The following is a 16,068-nucleotide window of genomic DNA, read 5'->3' on the forward strand; positions in this document are numbered from 1 at the left end:
CTAAACCGTTTATACAATATCAGCTATTGGTCTAGATTCGACCATTCCTGTTGCGACACGAGTCGGTGATGACGTTTCACCGAATCATAGGAGTTTTCTTTAGCATGTTTGTACGAACACTGTCACAATTTTTTCGTAGTGATATAGGAATCCGAACTATAGAAACCCGTGTTATAGGAGGGTTGACTGTACTACTTAGATGTAACGGGTAGCGTAAGATTTGAAAGAAATAGTGAAAGAATGAAGTCGACACTAATAATAATATTTGCATAATTTGGCCACGAAAATGAAAAAATAAATAAATATATTTGTGTAAAATAGAAGAATCAATTTAGTCTTTTTATTGTTGTTAAGCAATTGTTATCATTGTTACGATATACATTGTCGTTTGCATTGTTGCGATGTTTACAATAAAAATGGGGATTTTAGGGGGTTGGAAAGGGGTTACATTGTTGTCGACCAAAAAAATTGGTTGACAACTGCAAGAAGCGTGTATATGTGTAAAAAAAATGGAAACGTCGGACTAGAACACAGTCGGGTACATCGTTTGTGTTTGTGTTATTTCTATTTTTGGTTTATTTGTGGTCGAAGGGGTTCTTCCAACGGGACGTCCCAGTGGGCCCCAGGGCCGTCGATAAGGCGAAAATCCCAAAGGGGCCCGTAGGGCGGCTCAAGAACGGGATATGACCCGGAGAGCGGCCCTGCTACCAAAGGGGCCTGCAGGGCGGAACCGGAATCCGTATCTTAAATCCGGATGTAATCGACCAACTGCGGGTTCAGCGCAGGGCGCCGGATCCGCCCAACGAGCAGGCAGTTGTCCCGGGAAACCCTCCCTCGCCGAGCAAAGTGGCTCGCGTGTCCTGTTGCATTATAGATTTAAGCAACAAGCATAAACTTTTCCATTGTTGACGTTCGGCTTTTATTAAAAATTCTGCACGTTTAGGCTGGTGTTTTACAGCTCTAAACCATTTATTTACGAAGCAGCTTTTCAAATTTTAAAACTTTTCTTTCAAGTCCGTCTGGAACGTTTTACTTCTACGAATTTTTTTAAAAGTGTACCGTTTCGTCTATAAATCGTCTTTGATTTCCTTCCGAAATTACATTTCGTCTTTATCTCCCCATCCAGTAACGAATGTCGACAATCAAATTTAAAACTCGTTTTCAAACCGAGTTTTCAATCCACAATTTTATTATTTCAACAAAATTTCTTGTATTCTTGAACACTGGAACACTTCTTCTTTGCCCTTCTTTCACTTATCGTATTTGCATGTCGACGAAATGTGCGGTGTCATCGGGCTGCGATTTGCAAACATTGTAAACCTATAAATCCCCACTGTTGCCGTCTGTCTTCCATTAATCTCGAGAAAGGTCTTAGACAGACGAGAGACGAGATCAAATATGAAAACCCCAGGAGAACGAGGCCCCGATTAAGTATACAGGAATTGCGATGCAAACCGGAAGTCACGTTATTTCAGTACAAAATTTTTCCCCGAAAGGAGTTAGATAGGTGACCGGCACGACTCTATTGTTGAAGGAAAAGTACGATGTACAGGGACAAGCCACTGCTAATTTCACGTGTTTTAAAGTTAGATTCAAAACTCATAAAGCCGGGGGAAAATGTAAGCCGCCGTTAGTAGATTTTTGCAATTCTTTTTTTGTATAACTTAAAAGAATATCTTGAAAAATAAAAATAAATTACAAGGTAGCCCGTACTCGGATTACAGAATAACACGGCAGACCAGTTAATTAATTAACAGAACATTAATTGCGCAGAGAACACCGGTGGTCCGTTCGAGGTTAAATTAAAAAATATCCAATCACCTTGCTTTATACATTGTAGTAAAAATAATTATACAATTAATATTTCTATAACGTGATGTATATCTACGGAAATTTACAGAACATATAGCGCTTAAAAATAATGATACTTAATTAATTTGAATAGCGGAATGTTAATAGATGATATATGGAAGCACGTCATGCATAAAAATAAAAGAACAATGTTACGCGACCGCCATTGATGTTGGAGATTGTAGCTTGGTAAGTTATTTTAATATTTTACGTCTTTGTTAAAACAAAAATTATTAACTGTATGCTACAAAACAATTTTATCGTTTATAGACTAAAAAGGGATGGGNTAAATTTCCGTAGACATACATCACGTTATAGAAATATTAATTGTTATATTTATTAATTGTACAATTATTTTTACTACAATGTATAAAGCAAGGTGATTGGATATTTTTTAATTTAACCTCGAACGGACCACTGGTGTTCTCTGCGCACTTAATGTTCTGTTAATTAAGTAACTGGTCTGCCGTGTTATTCTGTAATCCGAGTACGGGCTACTTTGTAATTTTTATTTTTCAAGATATTCTTTTAAGTTATACAAAAAAAGAATTGCAAAAATCTACTAACGGCGGCCTACATTTTCCCCCGGCTTTATGAGTTTTGAATCTAACTTTTAAAATAGGTGTTTCGCTCTTTGATGGATCCAATATAAATCGTTTCTCTTTCGCATCTATCCGCTTTTTAAAATGATTTTTACAATTTCTTTATATATATTTGTTATTATTTCAGTTGTAGAATCCTCTTCTAGTTCTATAAAATCTCCATTTTTGACCAGTTCCAACCGCTGGCTTCTTTCCCATTCGTTTGCAACTAAAATAAGTTATTCTGCATTATCCGCTCTAAGAACAATTATGTTATTTTGTTGTAGGCTTGGGGACACATTTCCAAAATCTTCCTGTCGACCAACCGCCGAAATTCGAAGTGGAAGGGGAAAAAATTAACACGCGATATTTTTTGTAATAAATAATACAATTCTAAGACTTAAGCATTTGAAATGCATCTAAAATAAAATCAATATAAAATAGTTTTTATTTATTGTTATTATTTTGTTTTCTTTTGTATTGAAATTTCTGTTATTCGCAGGAAATTATTTTTTAAATTAATTAATTAACTATTAGATATCAGTCTGTTGAACAAATACGTACCGTACACTTTTTAAGTGCTTATCACTTGTATATCTTATTGCCTTATCTGATAAAAATATTTTGTAAGGATCAGAATTTTTACAAGCAATATTTCCCTAGTTTGGGACCTCAACTGCTTCCATTTAAAATGTGTTTTTATAGTCAGGTAAAAATTATTGAAAATTATTGAAATTATTTGTATAAGCAAAGTTGCCGAACTACTTTTAATTCACACCACATTTTCAAGTAGGTTCTTCCACATTATTGTAGCATTCATCATTTTTTTAACTTTACGGGCGGCGACAGCAATAGTAGATCAAAATTTTTCTAAACTAAAATCAATCAAAACTTGAGAAGCAGCATGTCGCAACACCGTTTTAGCTGTGGCTAAAACGGTGGCTATTACATCAATTGAATAAACAATAGCTTGAAACTTTATCTGGAGAAAATAATTGACCGATTTGTAAACGAAAAAGCACGAAAACAACAGTCTTGAAGTTTTTTGTATGTAATATCAGCTGTTTCGTTTTCGTGCACCAGTTGCTGTGGCTCAAAATTTACCTATTATAAATGTATGACACTCCCCGCGGAGGGAAATTTAGAAAAGACCCTTTTTAGCGTATATTCTCTTGACATATTCTATTAAAACGTAATCAAAAACGCAAAAAACGGTATCTAAAATAATATAGTAGAAGCGGAGTTCTTCGCGGTAAGCCTTAATGTTGTCCCTCTCCTCGCTGGGGGGGGGATTTTGACATCTATATAATATAAAAACACGGGTGTATTCGAACGTAACGTTGTGTCAAAATTTCAAAGCAATCGGTTAAGAACTTTCGGAGATTTAAGATTTTGAACAAACGAACATTTTAGTGTCGTGCCGTGACATTTGATGGTAGGGAAGCTGTGTTTCTGTAAAAAGCCGACATCCAGTGATGGTATAGGATCCATTGAGTATAGTCCAGCGTCAGTGATGGTATAGGATCCATTCGTATCGATTATTCTATAAGCCAGTAAAAACCGTAGACTTCTCTAAATGTATTTTTAATATCACAATTACATTCCGAATCGCTAGCCACGATATAAGGGCTACAATTAAAAATAAAATAATAAAAACTTACTCGGTGAAATAAAATGTGTGGTGGATGTACNAGAAGCGGAGTTCTTCGCGGTAAGCCTTAATGTTGTCCCTCTCCTCGCTGGGGGGGGGATTTTGACATCTATATAATATAAAAACACGCGCGTTTTCGAACATAATGTTGTGTCGAAATTTCAAAGCAATCGGTTAAGAATTTTCGGAGATTTAAGATTTTGAACAAACGAACATTTCAGTGGCGTGCCGTGACATTTGATGATAGGGAAGCTGTGTTTCTGTAAAAAGCCGACATACAGGGGCAATCGGTCAATCGCGCGTCAGTGATGGTCTAGGGTCCATTCGTATCGTTTATTCGATAAGCCAGTAAAAACCGTGGACTTCTCTAAATGCAATTTTAATATCACAATTACATTCCGAATCGCTAGCCACGATATAAGGGCTACAATTAAAAATAAAATAATAAAAACTTACTTGGTGAAATAAAATGTGTGGTGGATGTACCGGTACATACCTGGTACAAAATATTCTTCAATTGTATGAATATACTTTTAAAGAAAATTATAATTAAATATAGCTTTGTAAAGAAACGTACATAAAAATATAAAATATTCTTTACTTTTTAAATCTGAAAACAATGCACTTAGTCAAATAGCTCCCTACGAGTGGCTAATGGATGGAATCGGTTGTAGAGCGTGCATACACGCGGACTGACAAATCCTCAGGATGCCGATACCGGTCAATGTCAAATACCTCTTTTGTCGCATCACTAGTATATCTCAAAGGACGCGACAGGACTGTTGTAGATTTTAAACGTTTCTCATTATAGCTGTAAAAATCTAAATATGTTAAACTTAAAAGTCATTTGTTTTCTAACTAATTCGTTTTAGGACCAAGTGTTCTCAGAAATTTCCAAAATTTACAACTTTTCAGTCACTCTCGTTGAACTGGAAAAATTTCTGTCTTTATTACATCTAATATTACGAAGAAATCAGTCTCCACTGTACTCGGCTAGAAATGGTTCGGTTAAGCTTTTGTTTATGTCCCCAATTCACTAATCGCATAATTATTTAACTACTTCTGAAGTAGAAATAAGTCGAAACCGGTTACTTTGTACTCGAATATCTATAGTCTTGGGAAAAAAGTGGAAATACAAATTTTTATGACAAACGGATACATAAATCGTAAATGTAAGGAAAATAAATTCTAGAGCTTTTTCTGTGCCTCATGCATCTCTCTCATTCATTAAATTTAGTTGTAAATGATGCTACCAAAGTAACGGTTATTTTTTAACATTATACAAGAATTGTACACGTTTTTTTCTACATCCCCTTACAGATGGGACATACGAAATCGTAATATCACTGATTTAACATTGAAATCCGTGAGTAATATAAAATCGGAGAGAGGAATAAAAATATCAAATATTTTAATGGAGTTTTTAACTTCTGTCAACTATACAGAACTATCATAAAATCATACCAGTAAATTCTTATCAGTTGGGTTAAGTTAGAAATCTACTCGTGATTCACGTAATCGGGCGAGGACGGCCAAATATCTAGCGAGCAGGCGGCTAACAGACAAGAACCGATCCTGGATAGAATTGGATGCGGTATACGTGTAGCATCCACCCAAGGTCCTAGGCTTCCACCAGCTCAACCGGGTGAGGTTGGTGTTCTGTAAAGCGCATGCATGAATCTGGCTTTTTGGATGCTGGCCATACAGCGCTTCCACTCCTCCACTAATATTCGAACATGCAATAGCAATCTTATCTTTTTTTCCACGTGTAGTATAGAAATTTGTAATAAGATACATAATGGTCATAATAAAATATTGTGCGATTATTTTCATATAATTAAAATTAATATGTATTTATTTTTTAGAAAATACAAGGGAAGCGGCGCATTCACCGCTTCCAATGACAGCACGCTACTGAAACATTTACATTTTTATTTATATAGATTATGTATTTGTTATTAAACTAAATTTGCATTTTGTCAATACAATTTATATACTATGTAGTAAATATTAGGTATTCTGTACTTAAAGAATTATATTTTATTCTATTATTATATTTGTGTTTATTGAATTGAAATACCGCGGTCGATGGATGGCCGAGCGGTCAAGGTGGCAGCTTACCGCTTTGGGGGACCCGCGTTCGATTCCGAATCCGTTCGGGGGTTGGTCCGTTCGGATATGAATGGAACCGCAGAAAACTACAATATATTACAGATGTTTTTATTAATTATATTAAACAGTTATGTAAAATTGAAGATCATATAATATAAAAATGTCTAATGTATGTAGAAAATTGTTTGATGAATTATTATTGTTCTCTTATATAATTTTAAATTAGTTCGAATTAGATTTCATAATTCACGCCGTTACTTGTCTAATTTGAATATAAAATTGATTAACTAATCAAGACATGAATTAAATATAATAATGATTTAAAATGAGTTGTCACGACATTTCTTGTTGTAACGATAAAATTAATTACGCCATTATGTCAAAAGTCTGACATTTGTTTCATAGACTTTACTGGATCACGATAAAGGAATATTCTTGTAAATCTAAAATTTATGGAAAACAATTATTTTTAAATATTTGTGTTTAAAACAATTTTAATATAGACTATATATTGTCACAGTCACATATTAGTTAATGCTTAAAAGTTTAAGAAAAAGAACTATGAAAAATTTCTAGCTTATATTTTAAAGACTAATGAAAATAAAATTGTATTAATAAAAAAGAATAAGCATAATTAAATTTAATATTTTAAAATCTGTACGTATATAAAAGACTACATTTGGTCTCTGTTTTCTATACACTTCTAGATCTTTTTTGATAGATTTCTATCACATCTATCATACTTACTCTCAAAGAACCCACGGAAAATATAAGCTACCGTAAAACCTGGACATCCTCGTGATTTTATTCCCTTGACACTTTGTGATAAACATAACAATGGTAAGCTAAGAAAACCAAACTTTTCTCCCGGAAAGATCCGGCATATCCTCTAGTATTAAATAAATTTAAATATTTATTCAATTATCAGATAAAAATCTAAATAAATCTATTGAGAAACATACACTTTATCAAATCCAGCTTTAAGAATAGTAATAACATTCAAGGAATGTCATTATTTTTAAATTTGTCTATGATTTCATTGATAAGAAATAAATATTTGAAAAATTAATTTTTATTATTTTAATTGTTTGAATATTTTAAATTAATTTGGAATGACGTAGATCTAAATATCGATATATGAAATTATACGAAAAATAGTTATATTAAGAATCAGCAAATAATCAAACTGGACGTATTAAATACAGTCGATATAAAAAAAGTACTGTAGTATTTTTTATAATTTATTGTTATGTCTGACAGCTATTGCTTGTGTGGTTCACTTTCATGCATTTAAATACAATATTATTAAGTGAATAGAAGAGGAAGAATTCTTTGAAAAAAAGAAATTATTGCAATTTTTAAAATGTTAAATTTAAAAATAATATACTTGTAAGAAGTTTGAAACATTCTGCTTATATATAATGTATATTTTCTTAAATATTTTATATATTTTCATTTATTATTTATCTTTAAAAACAATTTATCTTAAAAAATTGATGACAATCCAACAATTTATATATTAGTTATCCATCTGATATTATATTTATTATATTGGTTAGACTCATTTTATAAATTTAAACAAATTGTTTAATTTTATATATTAATTATGAATTCAATACATTTCTATAATCTACAACGTAAACTAATGGAAAATATTGATATAATTTTTATTATTTATCAAATATAGACCATTTGAGATCATTTCAAGTTCTGATTAGAAATTTTGATTTAATAATGAAATTGTCTGCTGTTAGAATTTTAGCACTCCCATTGTCATAATGGGAAAATTATAATGTAATCAAAATGTCTTAACATGCTTAATGGATATAACATGTCTGCAACAAGCGTTTAATTCATTTAATTTGCAAACGTCCTAGATAGAACTGTAAATTATACGTTAACAAGTGAATATTTCATTCGGAAACCTATGTAAGTGATAATTTTAATAATATATTTCTAAAGTAAATTATTTTGTTATGCTAAAAGTAAAGCATTTTGTTATATGTGCGATGTCGAAATTATCTGAGTATTAATTAGTATTCTTATTCAGAGAATATAATTAAGAGTTTAGACAACACGTATAAAAATATTTTTTAAGATTTTTATTTATTTTAGAAAGAATTCTTTTAAAAAATAAATAATAAAATAAAGCATTCAGGTTAAGTTATATAATAGACACCAATATTCTTGTTAAGCCACCAATAAGATACCCTTCGTAAATCAAACTGATTTTACGTAGTTTCTGTATTAAAAAGTGATATTTTTATCGAAGTAAAGTTTGGACTATATGTGGAGATCGTCAACAAAAATATGGTACATAATTTTAGCATTTCATAAATCATAACAGAAAAATTTATATGTTATAAAAGCTAGAAGTTATAAAGATCGGTCATAAAGCAAAGTTTTTCTGCAGGATATAAGTTAGGAGCTTATCTTACTGTATTATATGAATGTTATAATATAAAGTTAAAATGATTACCGTCGATAATGATAAATTCTAATATAATTTATTAAACGCAAATTATTCTCTACCGTTGTATTTCTCTGTTCTATTTGAATATAAAATTAAAAACGAAAAAAAAAAATTTGAATTTGNATAAGTCGAAACCGGTTACTTTGTACTCGAATATCTATAGTCTTGGGAAAAAAGTGGAAATACAAATTTTTATGACAAACGGATACATAAATCGTAAATGTAAGGAAAATAAATTCTAGAGCTTTTTCTGTGCCTCATGCATCTCTCTCATTCATTAAATTTAGTTGTAAATGATGCTACCAAAGTAACGGTTATTTTTTAACATTATACAAGAATTGTACACGTTTTTTTCTACATCCCCTTACAGATGGGACATACGAAATCGTAATATCACTGATTTAACATTGAAATCCGTGAGTAATATAAAATCGGAGAGAGGAATAAAAATATCAAATATTTTAATGGAGTTTTTAACTTCTGTCAACTATACAGAACTATCATAAAATCATACCAGTAAATTCTTATCAGTTGGGTTAAGTTATAAATCTACTCGTGATTCACGTAATCGGGCGAGGACGGCCAAATATCTAGCGAGCAGGCGGCTAACAGACAAGAACCGATCCTGGATAGAATTGGATGCGGTATACGTGTAGCATCCACCCAAGGTCCTAGGCTTCCACCAGCTCAACCGGGTGAGGTTGGTGTTCTGTAAAGCGCATGCATGAATCTGGCTTTTTGGATGCTGGCCATACAGCGCTTCCACTCCTCCACTAATATTCGAACATGCAATAGCAATCTTATCTTTTTTTCCACGTGTAGTATAGAAATTTGTAATAAGATACATAATGGTCATAATAAAATATTGTGCGATTATTTTCATATAATTAAAATTAATATGTATTTATTTTTTAGAAAATACAAGGGAAGCGGCGCATTCACCGCTTCCAATGACAGCACGCTACTGAAACATTTACATTTTTATTTATATAGATTATGTATTTGTTATTAAACTAAATTTGCATTTTGTCAATACAATTTATATACTATGTAGTAAATATTAGGTATTCTGTACTTAAAGAATTATATTTTATTCTATTATTATATTTGTGTTTATTGAATTGAAATACCGCGGTCGATGGATGGCCGAGCGGTCAAGGTGGCAGCTTACCGCTTTGGGGGACCCGCGTTCGATTCCGAATCCGTTCGGGGGTTGGTCCGTTCGGATATGAATGGAACCGCAGAAAACTACAATATATTACAGATGTTTTTATTAATTATATTAAACAGTTATGTAAAATTGAAGATCATATAATATAAAAATGTCTAATGTATGTAGAAAATTGTTTGATGAATTATTATTGTTCTCTTATATAATTTTAAATTAGTTCGAATTAGATTTCATAATTCACGCCGTTACTTGTCTAATTTGAATATAAAATTGATTAACTAATCAAGACATGAATTAAATATAATAATGATTTAAAATGAGTTGTCACGACATTTCTTGTTGTAACGATAAAATTAATTACGCCATTATGTCAAAAGTCTGACATTTGTTTCATAGACTTTACTGGATCACGATAAAGGAATATTCTTGTAAATCTAAAATTTATGGAAAACAATTATTTTTAAATATTTGTGTTTAAAACAATTTTAATATAGACTATATATTGTCACAGTCACATATTAGTTAATGCTTAAAAGTTTAAGAAAAAGAACTATGAAAAATTTCTAGCTTATATTTTAAAGACTAATGAAAATAAAATTGTATTAATAAAAAAGAATAAGCATAATTAAATTTAATATTTTAAAATCTGTACGTATATAAAAGACTACATTTGGTCTCTGTTTTCTATACACTTCTAGATCTTTTTTGATCGATTTCTATCACATCTATCATACTTACTCTCAAAGAACCCACGGAAAATATAAGCTACCGTAAAACCTGGACATCCTCGTGATTTTATTCCCTTGACACTTTGTGATAAACATAACAATGGTAAGCTAAGAAAACCAAACTTTTCTCCCGGAAAGATCCGGCATATCCTCTAGTATTAAATAAATTTAAATATTTATTCAATTATCAGATAAAAATCTAAATAAATCTATTGAGAAACATACACTTTATCAAATCCAGCTTTAAGAATAGTAATAACATTCAAGGAATGTCATTATTTTTAAATTTGTCTATGATTTCATTGATAAGAAATAAATATTTGAAAAATTAATTTTTATTATTTTAATTGTTTGAATATTTTAAATTAATTTGGAATGACGTAGATCTAAATATCGATATATGAAATTATACGAAAAATAGTTATATTAAGAATCAGCAAATAATCAAACTGGACGTATTAAATACAGTCGATATAAAAAAAGTACTGTAGTATTTTTTATAATTTATTGTTATGTCTGACAGCTATTGCTTGTGTGGTTCACTTTCATGCATTTAAATACAATATTATTAAGTGAATAGAAGAGGAAGAATTCTTTGAAAAAAAGAAATTATTGCAATTTTTAAAATGTTAAATTTAAAAATAATATACTTGTAAGAAGTTTGAAACATTCTGCTTATATATAATGTATATTTTCTTAAATATTTTATATATTTTCATTTATTATTTATCTTTAAAAACAATTTATCTTAAAAAATTGATGACAATCCAACAATTTATATATTAGTTATCCATCTGATATTATATTTATTATATTGGTTAGACTCATTTTATAAATTTAAACAAATTGTTTAATTTTATATATTAATTATGAATTCAATACATTTCTATAATCTACAACGTAAACTAATGGAAAATATTGATATAATTTTTATTATTTATCAAATATAGACCATTTGAGATCATTTCAAGTTCTGATTAGAAATTTTGATTTAATAATGAAATTGTCTGCTGTTAGAATTTTAGCACTCCCATTGTCATAATGGGAAAATTATAATGTAATCAAAATGTCTTAACATGCTTAATGGATATAACATGTCTGCAACAAGCGTTTAATTCATTTAATTTGCAAACGTCCTAGATAGAACTGTAAATTATACGTTAACAAGTGAATATTTCATTCGGAAACCTATGTAAGTGATAATTTTAATAATATATTTCTAAAGTAAATTATTTTGTTATGCTAAAAGTAAAGCATTTTGTTATATGTGCGATGTCGAAATTATCTGAGTATTAATTAGTATTCTTATTCAGAGAATATAATTAAGAGTTTAGACAACACGTATAAAAATATTTTTTAAGATTTTTATTTATTTTAGAAAGAATTCTTTTAAAAAATAAATAATAAAATAAAGCATTCAGGTTAAGTTATATAATAGACACCAATATTCTTGTTAAGCCACCAATAAGATACCCTTCGTAAATCAAACTGATTTTACGTAGTTTCTGTATTAAAAAGTGATATTTTTATCGAAGTAAAGTTTGGACTATATGTGGAGATCGNATCTAAATAAATCTATTGAGAAACATACACTTTATCAAATCCAGCTTTAAGAATAGTAATAACATTCAAGGAATGTCATTATTTTTAAATTTGTCTATGATTTCATTGATAAGAAATAAATATTTGAAAAATTAATTTTTATTATTTATCAAATATAGACCATTTGAGATCATTTCAAGTTCTGATTAGAAATTTTGATTTAATAATGAAATTGTCTGCTGTTAGAATTTTAGCACTCCCATTGTCATAATGGGAAAATTATAATGTAATCAAAATGTCTTAACATGCTTAATGGATATAACATGTCTGCAACAAGCGTTTAATTCATTTAATTTGCAAACGTCCTAGATAGAACTGTAAATTATACGTTAACAAGTGAATATTTCATTCGGAAACCTATGTAAGTGATAATTTTAATAATATATTTCTAAAGTAAATTATTTTGTTATGCTAAAAGTAAAGCATTTTGTTATATGTGCGATGTCGAAATTATCTGAGTATTAATTAGTATTCTTATTCAGAGAATATAATTAAGAGTTTAGACAACACGTATAAAAATATTTTTTAAGATTTTTATTTATTTTAGAAAGAATTCTTTTAAAAAATAAATAATAAAATAAAGCATTCAGGTTAAGTTATATAATAGACACCAATATTTTTGTTAAGCCACCAATAAGATACCCTTCGTAAATCAAACTGATTTTACGTAGTTTCTGTATTAAAAAGTGATATTTTTATCGAAGTAAAGTTTGGACTATATGTGGAGATCGTCAACAAAAATATGGTACATAATTTTAGCATTTCATAAATCATAACAGAAAAATTTATATGTTATAAAAGCTAGAAGTTATAAAGATCGGTCATAAAGCAAAGTTTTTCTGCAGGATATAAGTTAGGAGCTTATCTTACTGTATTATATGAATGTTATAATATAAAGTTAAAATGATTACCGTCGATAATGATAAATTCTAATATAATTTATTAAATGCAAATTATTCTCTACCGTTGTATTTCTCTGTTCTATTTGAATATAAAATTAAAAACGAAAAAAAAAAAATTGAATTTGTTTTTAATTAATAATCAGAGTAAAACTTTATGTAAGTTTTTCGCAATATAGAAACATTTTTTGGAATATTATTTATTAATTATAAGAACTTTATCATACACAATAAAAATGTAAATAATTCACTAAACAAATATTTTTCATTGGTTATACAAGAGCAAAATTATTAAAGTTTGTTTTTTGATCAACTTTCTCTTATAACGATTATATATAAATGTATATAATATATAAAATATCCGAAACAATCTTAGAAAATAGAAAGAAAAAAAGGACAAGTGTAGCGTTGTACAGTACATACAACAGAGTAAAATACAAAGAGCAAAATCGCCGCCAAAGTAACTGATATAAGTAAAATTGCGTTAAATTTTGAGTCAATTAATTTATCTTTAAATATGGTAATTATATTATATTATTTATTCTTCATGAAACGTTAAATGCGCATTACTTGATGTACCAAAAAACACGAAAACGTACAAAGTTTCTGAATTATCGTTTATTTGAATGACCTTGGTCCTATCAAGTTCGAATAACCGAGTTTCTACTGTATATTGTTTGAATAATATTATATTATGTGATACATAAAATAAAGTTATTCTACTGAAAGCATACTTGGCAATAATATTGAAATTCTCTTATCAAAGTAGATATTTTTAAACAAAAATATTTTCTAATGTAATATTTGGTGAACCTCAATGGTAAAAAAATAAATGTTTAGTTCTAAAAAACTTCATCTCTTAAACTTACAATTTTTTATTACTAAGTTTTATACATGTATATATTATTTATATTTATATTATTTTAATATAATTTAGCGGTGATAATAATATATTTTCATGGTTTTCAATGTAAGAATAAACTATATGAAGTTTCAAATCAATTTGATTTTGCGTAAAACCAAAGTAGTGTCTAAATATATAAGCGAAATTGATTAAATCTGACGCACTGATATAATACTCGAAATGTACCATCAATTTTATTAAATTTGCATACATTTATTAATTTAAAAATTCCTAACCTCATAGTCGTCACACTATCATCTCCATAATGCATGATGCAACCCAAAACAAGAAATAACATTGATAGATTATATTTTATACAAATAGAAAAAAACATGTATTATCAATCTTATTTTTTCCTTTTAAAAATCAACATTTTCATGGCGTAGAAAATCCCATTTTAATATGAAATTAATGTTTCCTACTTTAAATAATAACACTGTTTCTATAGGAGTTTACATTAATATATTGATTGTTTTAACTTGTTTAGTATTAACCAGTCCTATCTCAGAACAAATTTACTAAAAGTACATTTCGAATGATACTGGATATTTTCATATATAATATTACGAATTGCTGACGTAAATTATTCAGGAAAGTTGTCATAGCACGTAAACAAAATATTTCAAATAAGGTAACGAAATATTTTTCTTGATTAAATTCAATCTTGATATTCTAATAAAATTTTCCAGTAATTTATTTGAATGAATTTTTAGAATATTAAATTTTAATGGGATTTATACATAAATGTAATCAAATTTATCAAATAGTTACTTATGTTAATTTTATGACAGACTTTCTTTTATATTCTGGCGCAGTTGATTACGGGTGACATTTAAATAGTAATCTAGAGTACGCACTTTGTTACGTACAGTAACTCTATATGGGCATATATAAGCATAATTCATAATCGCACGTAATTCCATGTAAAATTATCCGTAATTTTACCAGTTCAAAATGAGGAAAAAGTTGAGAAATACTGGAGTAGAGCATGTTTCAACTTTTCAGACAACATCCAACCAATGAGACTAGTATTTTGTTGATGCAATGTTGTGAAGTGTAACTTAGTTGACCATGTGAGTGGAAAGTTCGGTTTAAAGTGTGTTTAAAAGAAAAAGAAAACTATAAATAGAAATATTTATTAAATATATACGACGACATGAATGCCTATGTGACAACAGATGCAGAATGTATAATGATAGAGTATTACTTTCAAACATTGTCTATGGACGAAAATAGGATCCAAATTTACTATGAGATATATTCTATGTAGGTTATACAAAATACACGCGACTTTTAGATACTCAAAATAAGAATTAGTTACTTTATGTAAGTTTTCATAAAATTATTTTCCAAAATCACCATCGTCGGAACGGAACAAAGCCATCAACGCAAAACTATTTTGTGTATCGAAGGGACCATTTTATTATAGATGGCGATAGTTCTCTCTTCATTTCAGGTTCCTTTTTGACAAATTTTAAGCGCTTATAATCACCTGGCTGAAAACGTAAACTGAAACAAAATTGAAAATCCGTTTTTTGTTTTCGTATCTGCCATATGATTTTACGCAAGTATGTTCCTGGAGCTGTAGTATGCCGTGGGGCATTACGAGTCGTATCGCGCAAGTGGATCGTGTGAGAGCTACTTTGAGATACGACTCGTGATGCCCGATAGGATAGGTATGTCATCATCTCTCTAGGACTTCTTACTGTAGCTTAATGTTCAGTGTGAGAAGCGACTTTCCGAATGTCACGTTACATTCGGCTCTTCTCACCTTCTCATAAATAGTGAGAACTAGCATGGCCATTCGCTAACCTAACCAGCAGTCTTTCCAGACGATTTCTTTTTCACCAATGTTCTTTGTTTCACATTGCCTTTGAAATCATTTCATGCCCATGAAAAAGTTTCATAAATTGAATCATTTGATTGTAGACTCTCGATAAAAATGTTATCTTTTCATTTGATACGAACACATATTTATAATATAATTTTTTAAATTAATTTTTTAGTATGTTTATTAAATATTTAATTGCACATTAGAAGAACATTTTTTAAAATGATTCACATAGTTTTTTCCGAGTTCGCTATTAAATATTTCA

This window comes from Centruroides sculpturatus, unplaced genomic scaffold (assembly GCF_000671375.1).
Source record: "Centruroides sculpturatus isolate CEXI.00-Female unplaced genomic scaffold, Cexi_2.0 scaffold1114, whole genome shotgun sequence".
Taxonomy (NCBI): domain Eukaryota; kingdom Metazoa; phylum Arthropoda; class Arachnida; order Scorpiones; family Buthidae; genus Centruroides; species Centruroides sculpturatus.